Raw genomic sequence first — 18,585 nt, forward strand, 5'->3', positions numbered from 1 at the left:
TTTTGGGAAAACAAGCATTTTAGGTAAAAAAAAAAATTTTTTTTACATATGCAAAAGTCGTGAAACACCTGTGGGGTATAAAGGTTCACTTAACCCCTTGTTACGTTCCCCGAGGGGTCTAGTTTCCAAAATGGTATGCCATGTGTTTTTTTTTTGCTATCCTGGCACCATAGGGGCTTCCTAAATGCGGCATGCCCCCAGAGCAAAATTTGCGTTCAAAAAGCCAAATGTGACTCCTTCTCTTCTGAGACCTGTAGTGCGCCAGCAGAGCACTTTTTACCCCCATATGGGGTGTTTTCTGAATCGGGAGAAATTGGGCTTCAAATTTTTAGGGGTATTTTCTGCTATTACCCTTTTTAAAAGTAAAATTTTTGGGGGAAAACAAGCATTTTAGGTAAAAATTTTTATTTATTTTTTACATTTGCAAAAGTCGTGAAACACCTGTGGGGTATTAAGGTTCACTTTATCCCATGTTACATTCCCCGAGGGGTCTAGTTTCCAAAATGGTATGCCATGTGTTTTTTTTTTGCTGTTCTGGCACCATAAGGGCTTCCTAAAGGTAACATGCCCCCCAAAAACCATTTCAGAAAAACGTACTCTCCAAAATCCCCTTGTCGCTCCTTCCCTTCTGAGCCCTCTACTGCGCCCGCCGAACACTTTACATAGACATATGAGGTATGTGCTTACTCGAGAGAAATTGGGCTACAAATACAAGTAAAAATGTTGTCCTTTTACCCCTTGTAAAAATTCAAAAATTGGGTCTACAAGAACATGTGAGTGTAAAAAATGAAGATTGTGAATTTTCTCCTTCACTTTGCTGCTATTCGTGTGAAACACCTAAAGGGTTAAAACGCTGACTGAATGTCATTTTGAATACTTTGGGGGGTGTAGTTTTTATAATGGGGTCATTTATGGGGTATTTCTAATATGAAGACCCTTCAAATCCACTTCAAACCTGAACTGGTCCCTGAAAAATACTGAGTTTGAAAATTTTGTGAAAAATCGGAAAATTGCTGCTGACCGTTGAAGCCCTCTGGTGTCTTCCAAAAGTAAAAACTTATCAATTTTATGATGCAAATATAAAGTAGACATATTGTATATGTGAACCAAAAAAAATGTATTCGTAATATCCATTTTCCTTACAAGCAGAAAGCTTCAAAGTTAGAAAAATGCTAAATTTTCAAATTTTTCATCAAATTTACGGATTTTTCACCAAAAAAGGATGCAAGTATCGACAAAAATTTACCACTATGTTAAAGTAGAATATGTCACGAAAAAACAATCTCGGAATCAGAATGATAACTAAAAGCATTCCAGAGTTATTAATGTTTAAAGTGACAGTGGTCAGATGTGCAAAAAACGCTCCGGTCCTTAAGGCCAAAATGGGCTCCGTCCTGAAGGGGTTAAAGTGGTTGTCCGACCCTTTGTTCTTCTTGGAAAAGACCATGATTTGTAATCCCTCCTACTCCCTTAGTTGTTTCACCTAACCTTTTTTAACCTCCATGCCCCTGGGCATCCTTTAATGCTGCTTTTCTGATGTGTGTTTGTTTATTTACCTAAATAACTTCCTGGTGACATATCTAGATTGCAGAGGTCACAGCTTTGCAAGCCTCCTGCTCTATACCCTCCTCTTCGAATGTACTCCACCTACTATACGCCTAGGCAGGGAAATACAAGACTCTGTATCACTAGGACAGCATGGTGGCTCAGTGGTCAGCATTGCTGGGGTTCTTGGTTCATTGGTTTTGGCGGCACTAGGACTGCTCAGAAATGCATGTCCAAGCGGAATCTGCAGAAATATTGAGCTAGTTCATTGCTTCTGCAAACGCCGTAGGAGAACATAGATTTAGGCCGCATTCACACAGCCAAATTTCTGCAAGTCAGCATCAATTCTGTGTCCGCATTCATTTTGGCAGAATTCCACAGCTTTCCTGCACTTGCGGATTTGATGCGGAATTGACGTAGAATTCGTGCAGAATTTCCAGATGCTTTTTGTATGATTCCGCAGCACAGTTTATCTACTGTATACTAAACTACAAAGGTTAACGCAGTTTAATGTAGTATACAGTAAAACCAGCCATTCCCTTTTGAAATCTGTCTTAATGCCAAATGCCAACTCGTGCAGGGTCTACCTCCCAAAAGCAGAGAATTTTGGTGCACAGTGCTCCACATAATGGTTCTGACAAGAGACACCAGAAGACATAGTATGGTTTTGTTAACTTTTTAATTACATTTTTTACTTTATTTTGGCTTAGCAGTGGAAGCTGTCTGATAAATGGCATCTTTTACTAAGTCATGGCTTAGCGTTGGCCCATAAAACGGCTAGCACGAACCCCTTGTTATTACCCCAATACCCTGCGGCACCAGGGCTACTGGAAAGAGACAGATAGCAGCAGTCATGGACTGGCAAAAATGGTATGGTAACTTGAGACTGGAGTGGTAGCAAGCTGGTAGTATTGGGCTAGGGAGGGCCATAATAAATGGTGCTTGTCACCCTGATGGTACCAGACTACTAATGCTTGGTTTGTACATGGCAAGTTTTCGAAAATAGGGGAGATTTTTTGTTCTATAAATACATTTAAAAAAAATGGCACGGGGTTCCTCTTATTTTCTATAAACTTCCAGATGCAAACCCAGCAGTAGTAGTAACACTTCAGTCTTGGACCATGAAATAACCCCCATTATTACCCCAGTACCCACCAGCACCAGCACCTCTGGTGCTGGTGGGTGCTGGGGTAATAATAGGGGTTATTGCTAACGGTTTTACAGGCTCCACCAGTAAGCCAAAATAAAGTAAAAAATAAACACATTCACTTTTAAAAAAAAAATATTTATTCAAGAAAATACACCCCCATGCCCCTCAGTAACCATTTTATTATAACACAAATCAACCTGTGGTTCTGCATCTGATGCAAAACTATGACTCAAATCATGACCTGAACAGCTAAAGAAATTATGGGAGTTGTAGTTTGCAGCAGCTACAGACCCACAGACTTTACTACACTGGTGTGAGTAATATTCCCCATGCAGGAAAGCGGGCCAAAGTGGGCGCATATGTGGTGTGACCATAGAGATATTGTATTTGCACTGTGCATGCTCCAGTTACAACCCACATTCTGCATCAGGAGTGACATCCTGTGCAAGCAAGCCAACGGAAGTCAGAAGATTAGTACGTTATTGGAAGAAGAGGAACATCGGCCGGCAAGGAGCCCATGACCAGCTTCAATCAAGGTAAAGAAGGGATTTTCATGGGACTGGTAGGGAGAGAGGTAGGTCATTGGGGTGGTCCCTGGTGGCTGCTGTCTGCCTCTTTGACTGATCTTTGACTATATCCAAATAGGGAGAGAGATCTATCAATCAAGGCTAGTTGGGTGGGGAGAAACCATTGAGCACCACCCCAGTCCCGGCAGCTTGAAAGTGATGATAGATTCCGTAATACAGGATGTGATGCTTTCTTACTCCCAATGATCATGTGACAGATAATGCGATCAATAGCTTCATGTTGAAGCGGTGGGAATTGTGAAATTTAAATGTAGAAACATATAAAACAACAGTATGCTCCTCCCTTCTCCCTTCAAACACAAAACAAAAACATCAACAATCAATGAAACAACACACACACCCTATGTGTTCTGGGTATAACCACAGACAGCATAAAAAGCTAACAGGCTTAAACTGACCTGGTTTGCATCATTTCTGAGAACATTTTTTTTAAAGTACTATTTTGTGGAGAAATGTGCATTGTGCAGCTTCCGTGCAACTCCTTATTCATGTAGAGATCGGTAGAGACGGGTCATTATGGCCTTTTTGGGAATGAAAAATACAGAGGATGCAGATGCCATTAAATTTGATGGGAAAAAGCTCTGCATTCAACACAAGGCAAAACACAAGGGGCCCATAAATGGATCCACAGGGCACTGGGGGTGTCCATCAGGTGCTGGATATGCTATTGCATTGTGTTTTTCTTTAATTATGATGGAAACTATAGCCCCCATGTAAGGGTGCATTCACATCTATGATTTGTGGATCCAGCAGCCGGATATGACAGGGGAATTTCAAAGCCACCCCCTGCTGTATCGCTACTGAATCTGCGCCATACCCCATTGATTTTAAATGAGCCACCCAAAGTCAGGTAGTGACTTGGATTGGCTTATTTTTCAACTTATCCGTTTTTTGTATCAGACTGAAATGCGCAGTATAACCTGGTTTTCAGTCTGGTTAAAAAAAACGGATGCAGTCGGGAAATTAGCTAACTAGAGTCACTACCTCATTAAAATCAATGATTTATGGTGTGGATCCGGCAGCAATACATTAGATGGCAGTTTTAAAAGTCTCTCGCTGTTTGAATGTCTCTCGGCTGTCGGAGTCACACCCTAAACTTTGTCTATAAAATCAGTAGGTCAAATACAATAGAAGTTGCATAGACAAATACTGGCCAATATCAACTAATGATTGTTTAAAAACATATGTGCACAACATAAACAGTGATTACAAATATTTTATGTATAAAACCCATATCAAATATCAGTTTTCCCCACTGGATATATAGGGCGCATACATTCCTTTGACTATTCCCATAGCCTTATGTGAACTGTCTACATAGCATCAGTAATGTCAAGTCATGTAGTCAGAGCCAAGAATGAGCAACAAATACGATTAAAGTACTTGTCACTCATTAAGCTTCAGGTCATGTAATCCACAGTGCTCCAGGACATCCAACCAGGGATTATGGAGAAAGTCTAACAACTTAATAAGACATATAAAGGTCTAGAGTTCAGAGTGAACCTAATTTGAACAATATTTTAATATTTGTTTTTGTATTCAGTCCACAGAATAAGGTTTCATGCATTTCTGCCATCTGGTTAGCAAATGTGACCTGTGCTCGAAATGCTAATTTTTTTTCTCTTTATTTGCTATGTCAATATATGTGAGAAATGCAATTAAGTATGTATAAAATCCAAACCAGTGCCTAAGGGTGCCCATAAATGTTATGGATAAGCCACAGTTACTGCCTGCATGTACTGTAATTACATTTTATTTAATGGCAATGGTCCTAAAATTCTGCCCTGATTCTCACCAAAATAACATTTATAGGGGTCAATGCTCCCCTTTTTTGATTCAGATCCCCTGCTTTTCTTCACACCTCCAGAGAGTTAAAATCCAAACATTTTGGCTGCCTACAGTTGTCATCAGGGGAAGAAACTCACTTCACCTACAGTATTTTCAATCCCAGAATAAACAATAAGGCTCCTTTCACACTATGAATTTCTCCGTTTACAAACTTCCGTCACATGTTCCGTCTCTACAGCTGCAAAACCCGGCTGTTACAAAACCCCTGACGGCCGTGACTAAATTGCATTGTAGCCTATGGGGTTTTGTAACTGCCCGTTTGCACCCGTATATGCCGTAATTCATTACGGGCGTTATACAGTGACGGGACATCGTGGCGGAAAAATTACTACATGCATCATTAAATGTTGCAGTATCTTGTAATACCTTTTTTATTGGACTAACAGCATTTTGTAGAGACAAGCTTTCGGGATTCCTCCCTTTATCAAGTCCAAAGCAAATCTAAGCTCACAGAGATGTAATTTATAAACTCGGACCCTGGCTATGCCTTGCTTTCTTTTTGCAGAGACTGCACTGTGCCTGGTTTACTGCATCTGGTAAGATAGAAAACAATTTCCAAAAGGCAGGATACAGTAAAGAGAAAGATACATCACCACCCATGTGCCCATCCATTGGGGGGAATTTTTCTGAAGTTTGCAGATGCAGCAGAGTTGATGTCACCTGCTCCTGAGTAGTGTTGAGTGGTATAGGCCATATTCGAATTTGCGATATTTCGCGAATATATGGCCGAATATTCGTCATTTATTCGCTAAATTTGCATAGTCGTAATATTCGCGTTTTATTTTCGCATATTAGAGCCTTCTTTACACCACACAAGCTGGAAGCAGAGAGGGGTGATCACTGTGATGTGTACTGTGAAAAAAAAAAAAGACATATATGCGATATTCGCGAATAAAATTCGCATTGCGAATATTCGCGAGCAACACTACTCCTGAGCTGATCAGGCCAACAGGCCTACTGACATCCTCATCATCAAACACCTCCTCCTCATCCCTGTCATTCCTTTCAGTGTGAACTTCTGATGTCTGATCATGGGCTTCTAGTTCCTCCTTAGCATATTTACTAGGGATGTCCCGATACCGATACTAGTATCGGTATCGGGGCCGATACTAGCCATTTACATGGTATCGGGGACTCGTTTAATGTCCCCGATACCATGTCCGATACCTGCTGCCGCTCCGCTGCCCCGTTCTCGAGTCCTCCTGTCCGCTTCATAGTGTTCCATGGAGGAGCATGTGACGCACACGTCACTCTGCCTCCTCCCCCGCAGCCAGCGTAACGCTACAGAGGAAGCGGAGAGACATATATGTCACATGCTCCTCCATAGGACGCCATGATGTGGACCGGGAGGACGGAAGAACGGGGCAGTGGAGAGGTACCACCCAACGGAGGACAGCCGCAGGTGAGCTGTGTGCTGCTGCTAATGTCTACAGGGGGGCTTGCTGTCTAAAGGGGGGCTCTGCTGCTGCTGTCTAAAGGGGGGCCCTGCTGCTGCTGTCTAAAGGGGGGCCCTGCTGCTGCTGACTAAAGGGGGGCCCTGCTGATGCTGACTAAAGGGGGGCCCTGCTGCTGCTGACTAAAGGGGGGCCCTGCTACTGCTGACTAAAGGGTGGCCCTTCTGCTGCTGACTAAAGGGGGGGGGCCTTCTGCTGTCTAAAGGGGGGCCCTGCTGCTGCTGTCTAAAGGGGAGCCCTGCTGCTGCTGTCTAAAGGGGAGTCCTGCTGCTGCTGTCTAAAGGGGAGACCTGCTGCTGCTGTCTAAAGGGGGGGCCCTGCTGCTGCTGTTTAAAGGGGAGCCCTGCTGCTGCTGTCTAAAGGGGAGCCCTGCTGCTGCTGTCTAAAGGGGGGCCCTGCTGCTGTCTAAAAGGGGGGGGCCCTGCTGCTTTCTAAACTTAAAAAGATTTGAAGGTTATTGTTACGTTTTGGGGGTGACCCTCACCAAGTAGTCAAGTAGCAGAGAAACAGCCAATCAATTTTCACCCTCATTGCTTTAATGTATATGGCCCTCATTAACTAAGAGTGGAGTGGAGTTTTCCTTGTGCTTTTTTTTTTTGCTGTCTAAAGGGGGGCCCTGCTGCTGCTGTCTAAAGGGGAGCCCTGCTGCTGCTGTCTAAAGGGGAGTCCTGCTGCTGCTGTCTAAAGGGGAGCCCTGCTGCTGCTGTCTAAAGGGGGGGCCCTGCTGCTGCTGTTTAAAGGGGAGCCCTGCTGCTGCTGTCTAAAGGGGAGCCCTGCTGCTGCTGTCTAAAGGGGGGCCCTGCTGCTGTCTAAAAGGGGGGGCCCTGCTGCTTTCTAAACTTAAAAAGATTTGAAGGTTATTGTTACGTTTTGGGGGTGACCCTCACCAAGTAGTCAAGTAGCAGAGAAACAGCCAATCAATTTTCACCCTCATTGCTTTAATGTATATGGCCCTCATTAACTAAGAGTGGAGTGGAGTTTTCCTTGTGCTTTTTTTTTTTGACAGATAATTTTTCCATGGCATTGACTATGTATTTTGTGTTTGGTGATTTTCCCTACATTTTGTTTTTCTTTTAACATATGCTTTGAGCTGTCAGATTTTGTAGAGTTTTTTGGAGACACGCCCCATTCCCCCAATGGCCACGCCCCCTTTTATGGTTTTCTGAGTAAAGTGGAGAGTTAGTAGAACCTTTTTAATTTTTTTGTCAGACATTCTGGCACATGACACATGGGACACATAAAATCCTAGAAAATCTACTTGGAAAAGCCTTAGTAAATGAGGCCCTAGATATCTGACTAAACCCAGAAAATACAGGCAACTTGACCTAAAATGTGTATTACATGTTCACTCTCAATGCTTTCAGTGCATTTTTATGTTAAACACAGGTAGAAATTCTATATATCTGATTTAACCCAGAAAATGCAGGCAAGTTGACCTAAAATGCATATTCTGCATTCACTCGCAGCACTTTCAATGTGTATTTATGTTAAACTAGGTAGAAATACTATATGTTTAATTAACCCCTTAAGGACTCAGCCCATTTGGGCCTTAATGGGGTATTCCAGGAATTTTTTTTTTGACTATGCTACAGGGGCTGTAAAGTTAGTGTAGTTCATAATATAGTGTTTTCTCACAATTCTTCTGTGATTTTCACTCCAATATTTATTTTTATCAGCATGCAAAACGACTGTCGTCTCAGATTTTCCCAGGTTGCAATACGGCCGAGACCTGACTCACTAGTCAGCTGATGACAGGGAGCCTGTCTGCTTCAATGGGTGGAGGGATCGCTTGGTGGGAGAGGCATCAATCTGAAACTAATGCAACAGCTTTAGGCACCCTGATTGAAAACCACAGGTCTTTGAATGGATGCAGCTCATTTATGTTTCAATGGGTAGGGTGGCTGATGTGTGGGAGGGAGGAAAATGGAATTGTAGGAGTTGTAGTAAAAAAAAGAAAAGGCAAACAGGAAATACCAGTTCACAAAAAGCTAGCCACAGTGTTATGGTAATCTCATAACATAGCCATTTAGCTCCAAGACAAGCACAGATCCTTCCTAAGCATGTCTATTACTCCCTGCCAGGTACGTACTAAAATCACCTTATGGTGGATAACCCCTTTAACAATTTTATTTTTAAGTTTTTGTTTTTTTCCTCCTCGCCTTCTAAAAATCATAACTCTTTTATATTTTCATCCACAGACTAGTATGAGGGCTTGTTTTTTGGGCGACCAGTTGTCCTTTATAATAAAATGACTAATTTTACCATAAAATGTATTGCACAAACAAAAAAATACTATTTGTGTGGGGAAATTGAAAAAATGCAATTTTGCTAAATTTGGAAGGTTTCGTTTTCATGCTGTACACTTTAAGGTAAAATAGACCTGTTTTCTCTATTCTGTCAGTCAATATGATTAAAATGATACCCATGACTACCTACTTTTCTATTATTGTACCGCATAAAAACAAATTGCAAACTTTTTAACCAAATTAGTACGTTTAAAATCCCTCTATTTTGCTGACCTATAACTTTTTTATTTTTCCGTATAAGCAGCGGTATGAGGGCTCATTTTTTGTGCTGTGATCTGTACTTTTTATTGATACCACATTTGTATATATAAAACTTTTTACTGTTTGATTAACATTACGGGATAATTAACATTATATTTTAATAGTTTGGATATTTACGCACGTGGCGATACCAAATATGTTTATTATTTTTTTTTACACTTTTTGGGGGTAAAATTAGTAAAAAGGGACAATTTACATTTTTATTGGGAGAGGGGATTGTTCAAATTTTTTAAAACTTTTTTTACTTATATTTTTACACTTTAATAGTCCCCATAGGCGACTATTTATAGCAATCATTTGAGTGCTAATACTGTTCACTCCCGCAGATGCCATGATCTGTATTGATCATGATATCTGAGGGGTTAATGGCAGACATCCTCGCGATCACGGCCATTAGCGGCGGGTCCCTGGCTGTTATCAGCAGACGGGACCTGCCACGCATGACCCAAGCATCGCTTTGATGCTCACGGTCATGTACAGGACGTAAATGTACGTCCTGGTGCGTTAAGTACCGCCACACCAGGATGTACATTTACGTCCTGCGTCATTAAGGGGTTAAACTCAGAATATACGAGTAACTTGGCCTTAGATGCCTAGTCCACAATCACTATAAACACTTTTAATGCATATTTATGTTAAACCCAGGTAGAAATACTATGATGTTGTACATCATGCCAAATCATTAACCTTTCATATATTATATTTACTTATATATTAACTTAGATTAACAATTAATTTATTTCATTAAAAAAATTTAATATCCTTTTATAGAAATCAAGGCATTTAAAAACAGATGACTAGTGGTTCCTATACCATCCAGAACATTATCCTGTCTGGCTGCAGCATCATCTTTGTCCCAGTTAAAGCATAGGCTGGAATGAAGTTCAGGAAGTGCAGGCAGGACTAGCACTACTCTGTGCTCTTTCCTGTCCTATCAGACTCCTGTCTGAAAACAGAGAAGAGGCGGTTACAGAGCAGCCTGTAATTATTGGATGAAGAGACCAAGCATGGCACAGTAAACTCAGGATTGATGTGAATGCATGGTGAGACTTGCCCCCTTCTGAGCAGTAGATGTCAGAATGTTGGAGCAGCAGAAAAGATGGACTTTTGAGTAAAAAAAAAGACACAAAAAGATATAAAGAATCTGCATGACCTAGTGACTAACATATAAAAGCATTATTTTTTGTGATATGACAGGTACCCTTTAAATCTAAGTGTTTAAATATGATACTATTAATTCAGTCTTATAATCAAGGCAAATAAGCAGTGTAGAAAAAGAAAATAAACAAACATTAACATGCGTTACCATGTTTTTGTTCTAAAATACTTTGTTTGATTAAATCCAGAAAATACAATTAAAGTGGCCTAAAACTCGTATTCCAAGTTTAATATAAATGCTCTTAATGCATATGAGAATTTATGTTAAAATACAGGCTCGCCCACTGCTTTGCTTAACCTGCTTTGTATTGTAATTTGATAGCTTTTATGGGCTCATTCTGCAGTGACACTGCTGGGATCTGTAGTGCACCAACTGGACACAGTAATGCAGGTCTGAGGTCAGCCCCCTGTTCAATGCTTTGCTCAGCTTTCTTTGTATTGGATAAACTTTCTGGAATCAGTAGTTCCTGTTCACTGTCTGCTCTTTCTCAGCTTTCTCTCCAAGATGGTAGCTGTAATGCAGTACATAGGGCTTTATCAGCCTCTTAAACTGATCCCTATGCTGTATCCTGATTGGCCTGGGAGCTGTATGTAACAAAAGGCAAGCAATGATTGGATAACCTGGGGTCATGTGATCTAGCTGCAAGCTGCAAGGTATGCTGGGCTACCCAGAAATCATCTCAGTGTTCCTTGTATTTCCTCCATTCATTCAGGCACCAAAATGTCATGTGTTCCTTATTCCTCCTGCTAATAATAGAACCAATGCCAGGCCCACATGAGCTAAGTTTGAAAGTTCTGAAAGACAATTTTACCCTAAAGTTCTGAGCAAGACCAGGTTTGCCGGGCTCGGTTTGCTCATCTTTAGTAGTATATTAGGAGTGATGACACTAACAGAACGACCTCCCACAGTCAATTATGTAATCCAACTGGGAATCTGGGCAGGATGGCTGCTGTAAAATAGCAGAGTGATAGATATATTTTTAAATCTTGCTACAAAAACAAGATTGTGAATGGATTGTGTATGGAAAATGACTCAAAGCAACAGTAAGGCTATATCTGCTATGAGATATTCTGTGTGTCGTGTTACCGGCTTAAGTCCAAGAATGCTGTGGTTTCATGGTGAGGATTATCCCTGCTAATATCATGTCTTGAAGGGAAGCCTGGCCAGAGGACCAGATCATATGCGGTTCCGGCACAGCTCTACTTCTCCTGTGGAAAAGCAGGCACAGGCAGTTTCCTTTGACTTCTAATAAACTGGTGCCAGTTTTACTTTAACAAGTATAAAAATATATATATATCATCTGACATAGAGACAAACTCTTTATTTTAAGGTTGTCATTTCACAGAGAAGTCACAATTGCATCATTTTTTGACAGCCAGCTTCTCTCTTTTGCAACTTCACAAAATCTGTATATCTATAGTCTCTGTGCACAAACATCCTTGCAGAGCAGGATGAATTAATGAGTACCTGTCATATCCCACAAAAAAAGTTATTTGCTACTTAAAGGGATATTCCAGGAATAAAAAAACAGGCCTTTTTTCTTCGAAGACAGCACCCTCCTTGTCTCCACTTTGGGTGTGGTATTACAACTAGGCCCCATTCACCTAAATGGAGCTTAGCTGCAGAACCACACCCAAACTGGAGACAAGGAGGGCACTGTCTTTGAAAGAAAAAAGACCTGTTTTGTTATTCCTGAAATACCCCTTTAATACTTAATCCTGATTTGTATGTGTCTGGCACCTATATTTCTTTTACAAATACCTTCTTTCTTTTGCTCATTAGCTTTTTTCCTGTGCTTTGAAGGGAGCATGTCTGTTTCTTGCTCTCACTCTGCATGACTCATCTTCCTTCATGCATTTGCTGTGCTGAGTCTCTTGATCCAATCACTGCATGCTGTTCTGTAACCACCTCCTCTTTGTATTCAGTCTGATATGTAAGGAGTGAGCCAGAGGAATGTTAGTCCCACCCTCACTTACTGAACATTGTCCCTGCCTGTGCTTCGGCTTGGACAAATATGATGCTGCCGCTGGAGAGGATTATATTCTCGATGGTATGGGGACCCCTAGTGGTGTCCTTTTATAAGCCATAATTTCTTTAAAAAAAAAAAAAAGGGAGAACATTTTCATGAAGTATATTAGAAAGATTAATGTTTTGCCACGCTGTACAACATGTACAATAGTTTTTGAACCTTACAGCGCCCAATTAAGTTGTTCTGTCATCTACAATTAGTTTCAAGCACAGTCTAATTTGGGCCCCTAGGACAGAGGGACTTTTTTCATTGAATAATTGTAAGAATCATAATTTACGATGGCTTGTTTTCATGGAAAAATCTGAAATTCTTATTCTGATTTGCAAATACTTTAGTGATTTAAATTTAGAATTTTTTTGTTATGGTGGAATTGGGAAAACAGCATTCCTACAATTGTTTTTCATTTTTTATGCTAAATGTAATTTAGTTTAAATAATACCAATACTATATACATTATATAATTATTTATAGAATTATGCTTTTTCATTTTAATTTACTTTCTTGGGGAAGTTTATTTTTATTTCATTATTCTCACTAGGAAATTAGGAACAGGGAATTTTTACCATTTCTTTAGTAATTTAGAATGCTTTTACCCATTGTAAAATACCTTTATTAGGCCCATGGTTGGCATAATGGGGTGTCTCCGCAGCAAAGGCTGTCCTGTGGGCTAGAGATTGCCTCAGACACCCTGTCTGACTATCTACTGGGCCCACTGCAGTATTGTTTCACTTTATCATATTGCTATATTATGTTATGCATTTTCTTGAGCACTGTACCCTTAAGAGATCGAGGCAGAGTGACCAGGTGACCCTGATTGCCCACTGGGAAACCCCCAAACCTAGCCCTTAATGTCGTAGAGGGGGGGAGGAGAGGTCAGTTTAGTACCAGTCGGGAGTTAGTTGTGAGGAGAAGGAGAGAATTAGAGGAGAGTGTATCAAGCTGAGGAGAAACCTAAGGGATAAGAAGTCTACTAAATTCCAGAGCCACACAAAATCTCAGGAAAAGGCCCCAGTGTGCAGGTGAATTGTTAAAGCCTAGCAAAAGCTCTGTGGGGAAAATATCTACTTCAATCAGTCAAATTAAAGCTTTTTGTCAGCATATGCTGCCACTAATCTTCAGGCTGCATTCAATGGCCACTACAACTCCAAGACAGGCGTTAGGCTCCCCGTGTTCCACTCTGCCCGTCTCACTGCACAAACTTCTGTGTTGTAAAAGACCTGCTACCTCGATCATCAGTAAAGAGACAGTTATCTATAACCTGGCATTGGTGTATATATTATCCCGCACCTGGCCCAGGAGAAGCCGTCATATCCTCGGACCGTGTAGGTTAACGGCACCCTGGCATCACAAAGTCACTTACCACACGTACCAACACCCCGAGTCATGTACCACAATCTGTCCAATTCCCTGTAGCTGCCACAATAGTAATCCATCAGGGAGACACCCTTCCTCTGTGAAATATCTTAGATTTCACAGTCTCTATTAACTGTAGAATCTAACTTGTTAAATGACCAGGATCAAAGTTACCTTCAAACCCAACAGTCACTAAGGTTATTGCAATGCCCATGCCTTTAGTCATACATAACAACTGTGCTACTGCTGTTCAGCTTATGGGTACAGAAGTAGTACCACTAATATCACTATAATTTATCTATTCCTTACATATTGGCATCTAGCAATCACCTGTGATTTACAACTGCAAAAAGTGTTAATGGTTACAGTTCAAAGCTGACTATAAGGAAATGGAAAGAAAATAGTGCTCAGCTCACCACCCAATGTGGACACATTGTAGAAGGACTCCGGCTGTACTGTGGTTACTGGAGCACAGACTGTGCGGGCCGCTTACCGTATGCAGCAGATGAATGGAGAAGGAGCTCCAGCTCTCAGATGATTTGCTGTTAAAACATAGCTTTTACTCACTTATATTAAAAACATGGAAAAACAAAATACCTAATAGTGAATTAGTGACTTAGGGCAAGCTCTTAATAATGGCAAAGTAACACAATCCAGTGATGGTTTATATACACTCATAGGTAAGTAAAAGACTGACACGTGAATACCCCCGAGGTGCCGGACGGCAGGTTCAGCGTGTGACAACAGATCCGGTAACTCCTAGCTGCAACACATACAAAACCTGGTGTGGATACTAATTTTGCAACTAAGTAGACAGGGCTGCAGTAGCCCATAGCAATCAAGACATGACCAGTTAAGAAAGCAATGAATCCAAACAACCCATGCACACATCTATGCACTAGACATGTGCAGAACCAAAAATTTCTTTTTTTTTCGTTTTGTTCGTTTTCGTTTTTAAAAATTTTTCGGTTCTGTGAATATTCGGAATGCTGTGCATTCATCATATTCGGTTTTCGGATGCATCCGCGGAAATTTCTTTCGTTTTCGGATGCATTCGTTAATAACATCGAATGCATTCGTTAATTCGGATCTTTCGTTATATCTGTAAAATTCGTTAAATTTAGCATTCGTTACTAAACGAAATGCACATTAGTTTCACTTGCTGATCCTCTTTTGTAATAAATAGCAGGTGTTACCTTAGGATTCTTGTTGTTTTCACCTTTTTTTGCAGTTTTCTCTGTGTAGGAAGGCAAGTTTTCCTCAGGTAAACCCAATGAAAAGAATCTAATTCATTCCTTACATTCGGTTTACTCATAACGAATGCATTCGTTATTCGTTAACATGCATTATTCGTTATGCGTTGCTTAACGAATGCATTTGTTAACTGTATATTCGTATTCGTATTCTTTTTCGGAAATATTTTTTTTTTCGTGCATTCGGATTGTAACGAACACCCGAAAACGGGAAAATTCGTTAAGTTTAGTATTCGTTCCGAAACGAATTGCACATGTCTACTATGCACTGGGTGGGGACATTCATACAAACACAATATGAGCAAAGGTATGTTAGCATATGGATATCTATAATCAGTGTCCGCACTGTTTGGCAATAGCTGCACATGATGCATCGCATCGTACATGCAGCAGATAATATCCAAGTACAATGTGGGAAGCATTTTTGGCATAGTTACAAAAAATTATGTATATAATATGATGACACAAACATTTTTTCACACCAATTAACTTTGGTTATCTCCTGCATGTCAGCATACAAACTAAATGCAGTAACACACAAGCCGGCCAGACGGAAAAAAAATGCTGAAGTGTTGAACGATATATTGAATTAATAGATTATTAGCCAGAATAACATGTTCGGAATACATAAGAAAAAAGATTTCTGTAATATATTTAAATTAATTGAACCATATGCAAATAGTAAAGGTATAGAACATCAAAAATAACTGGCACAAGCCCACGGATCATCTCAGTGGCACACATAGATTGTATCATAGGTCTTGTTAGCTACATGCCCAGAATAAACCAACTGTATGTGGAGAATTTACTATTACAGTAATTTTGCTAACAATGTGGACCACACATAATAGAAAGAAAATTATATTCAGAAAAGGGGGAAAAAAAGGAGGGGGGGGGGATACAAAAAGTAATGAATATGTATGGATGATTATGACAAAAAAAAAATCACCTAGGATGGATTTTAGAAGGAACCCAATCTAATAGATATACATTAGGTCATTACGGTAATTGAGTCCGTTTATCCAATATCCAAAATGCCTCCTGTGTAAAGACCAAACGGCCCAGTCCCCTCTGCGGCGGGGTTGCTGGATAATTAATCCCGTAGGGATCTAGCTCGTCTGGCCACAAACCTGTTTTCTTAACCGGCCATGTCTTGATTTAATGCAATGTTGCTATGGGCTACTGCAGCCCTGTCTACCTAGTTGCAACACTAGTAGCCACACCAGGTTTTGTATGTGTTGCAACTAGAAGTTACCGGATCTGTTGTCACACGCTGAACCTGCTGCCCGGCACCTCGTGGGTATTCGCGTGTCTGTCTTTTACTTACCTATGAGTGTAGATAAACCATCACTGGATTGTGTTACTTTGCGAAGACTAAGAGTTTGCCCTAAGCTCGAAACGTGTCTGCATGTTATATTTAAAGCACTCTCAGGTGTTTCGTTTTTCCATGTTTTTAATATAAGTCAGTAAAAGCTATGTTCAAATTATCTGAGAGCTGGACCTCCTTCTCCATTCATCTGCTATAAGACAGATATTCTATTTTACTATGTATGTAATTACATTTGGCAATTTTGAAAATTTGTATGGCTCATACATTTTTTCCATTTAAGAGCCAAAGTTGGCTAGATCATTTTTAGTTTGGAGCACAGGATAGTGATAAAGAATATGTTGGTGATGATATCCTGTTGTAAATATTAACATTTCTATTCTGTCTATTGTTTCCTCAGTTGATCCAGCTAACTAAAGGCAACCTGAAAAGTCTTGCTTCAATTCTAAGTGCTGTAGCACAGGCATGGCAATGAATAGTTCCTGACCAGGGTAAGCCAAATTATTTTCTCTTACTGTGATCATTCTCTAGTATTCTGTATTTACACCAGAAACTGGAAATGAAATGGCATGTTTTATAACTATCTGATGGGAAATTATGTATTTGTACTGCTTAAACCCATTCCTCAAGCCAAAGAAATGAAGGCTTTGAAAAGAATCACTGTAGTAATCGTCAGCTTGCTCCTGAAAGCTTGCAGAATAATATAAACATTCCTTGGGGAAGTAGATAACTTCCAAATGATATTGGGGGAGATTTATCAAAACCTGTGCAGAGGAAGAGTGGTGCAGTTGCCCATAGCAACCAATCAGATTGCTTCTTTCATTTTCCACAGGCCTCTAAAGAGGCCTGTGGAAAATGAAAGAAGCAATCTGATTGGTTGCTATGGACAACTGGACCACTCTTCCTCTGCACAGGTTTTGATAAATCTCCCCAATTGTGCTGGACTATAGCTGGTCATAAACATCAGAAGCTGTGAGCAGAATGAAAAGAAAAGGCCTGATTCTTGCTATCATATAGTTTGCATGGCTAGATTAATCTCCGTCTATCAGTCAGTACTGGGAACCACTACCTATACAAATTTCCATCTGTATTTTCTCCACTATTTTGGGTGTGAATAGTGATAAAATGAAACAATGAGCATTGTGCATTTGACCTGGTCAGTCTCTTCACCTGTTTATTCTTTGCCATGAACTGCTGATGCCACATTTTTATGTACAGAATTGCTATAGATCTCATTCATTTTACAGTGATTTATCAGACAATCCACAGCTATAGATATAGTATTAGATGTGATGTTTATAGCAAAGTCTAATGGTGTAAGCAAGATCAGGCAATGAACAGGTTAAAATCGTTTTATTACTGGCGGAGCATGACAGAGGGGTCTAATATCTTGCAGCTGGTTAATGGAGGAATGGGGAGGATTTATCAGACTGTTTGATGTTGTTTGTTCAGAGGAAGAGAAGGCATTAATTGTGGAACAAATAAACCTGTTTTTATTAATGTGGAAGGTTTTTTCCAGGAAGGGACTGAAGACTACATGCCGCTTCATGTTTACAGTCCTCTCTAGTATTACATGTAGTCAGGCACCCCTGTGGCAGTCACTCTGCATAAGCTTATTGTTTGGACTCCAGGGAATGGCTGCAGGTAGAAATCGCTTTCTCTCTTCTTGCTCATTTATCATTTCTGAAATGTTAATCTTCTGACATATGTAACTTTCTAACTAAGCTATGTTCAACGGAGATGTCAAGGAATGAATCCATATACATTCTACAGTATGTTAATACTAATCCCAACACATGCTTGTGAGATAACCTGCAAAACCTCTAGAGATAGTGAGGGAAACTGTCTTCACTCTCAGCCAGTGTACCTATCACAGGCATGACGTAACATTACCATTATTTGTCCATCAAGTCATTGTTTATTGGACACTCCCAGCTTCCCAAAAATAAATTGTGTTCCACTAGAAAATCCTCTTCCGTTTGGATGTGACTTGTTTATGACTATTATGATTATCAAATGCTTTGTTCTTCATAGTCATTCTTTTTATTATTTTCATGCAACTCTTCTAAGCTTAACCTGTTATGGCTACGCCCTTGCGCCCTGTTAGTCAAGGATGCAGAGAGCGTACCTGTACGCCCTGGTCCTGTTACCACTGTTTGAAGCGTGATCATCAGCTGAGCATGCTTCATACACAGTGGGTTCTGACTGCTGTCAGCAGCCAGGACCCAGGGTTAATGCCAGACATCGCCGATAAAGCCTATGCCCGGTATAAACCCTTTAGATTCCACGATCAAAGTTGATTGCGGCATCTGA

The 18,585-nt window shown here is 40.4% G+C and overlaps 1 protein-coding gene across 8 annotated transcripts in view; it reads left to right on the plus strand.

Annotated features, from left to right (window-relative positions):
* The window catches only part of ZNF469 (zinc finger protein 469), a 607,005-nt gene that overhangs the window by 336,538 nt on the left and 251,882 nt on the right, over window positions 1–18,585 (plus strand). For all 8 annotated transcript variants that reach the window (XM_056525555.1, XM_056525556.1, XM_056525563.1 and 5 more), the window contains one exon: window positions 16,673–16,763. The gene's annotated coding sequence lies outside the window, so the exon portion shown is untranslated. The remainder of the gene's footprint in view (window positions 1–16,672; window positions 16,764–18,585) is intronic.

Source organism: Hyla sarda, chromosome 6 (assembly GCF_029499605.1).
Source record: "Hyla sarda isolate aHylSar1 chromosome 6, aHylSar1.hap1, whole genome shotgun sequence".
NCBI lineage: Eukaryota > Metazoa > Chordata > Amphibia > Anura > Hylidae > Hyla > Hyla sarda.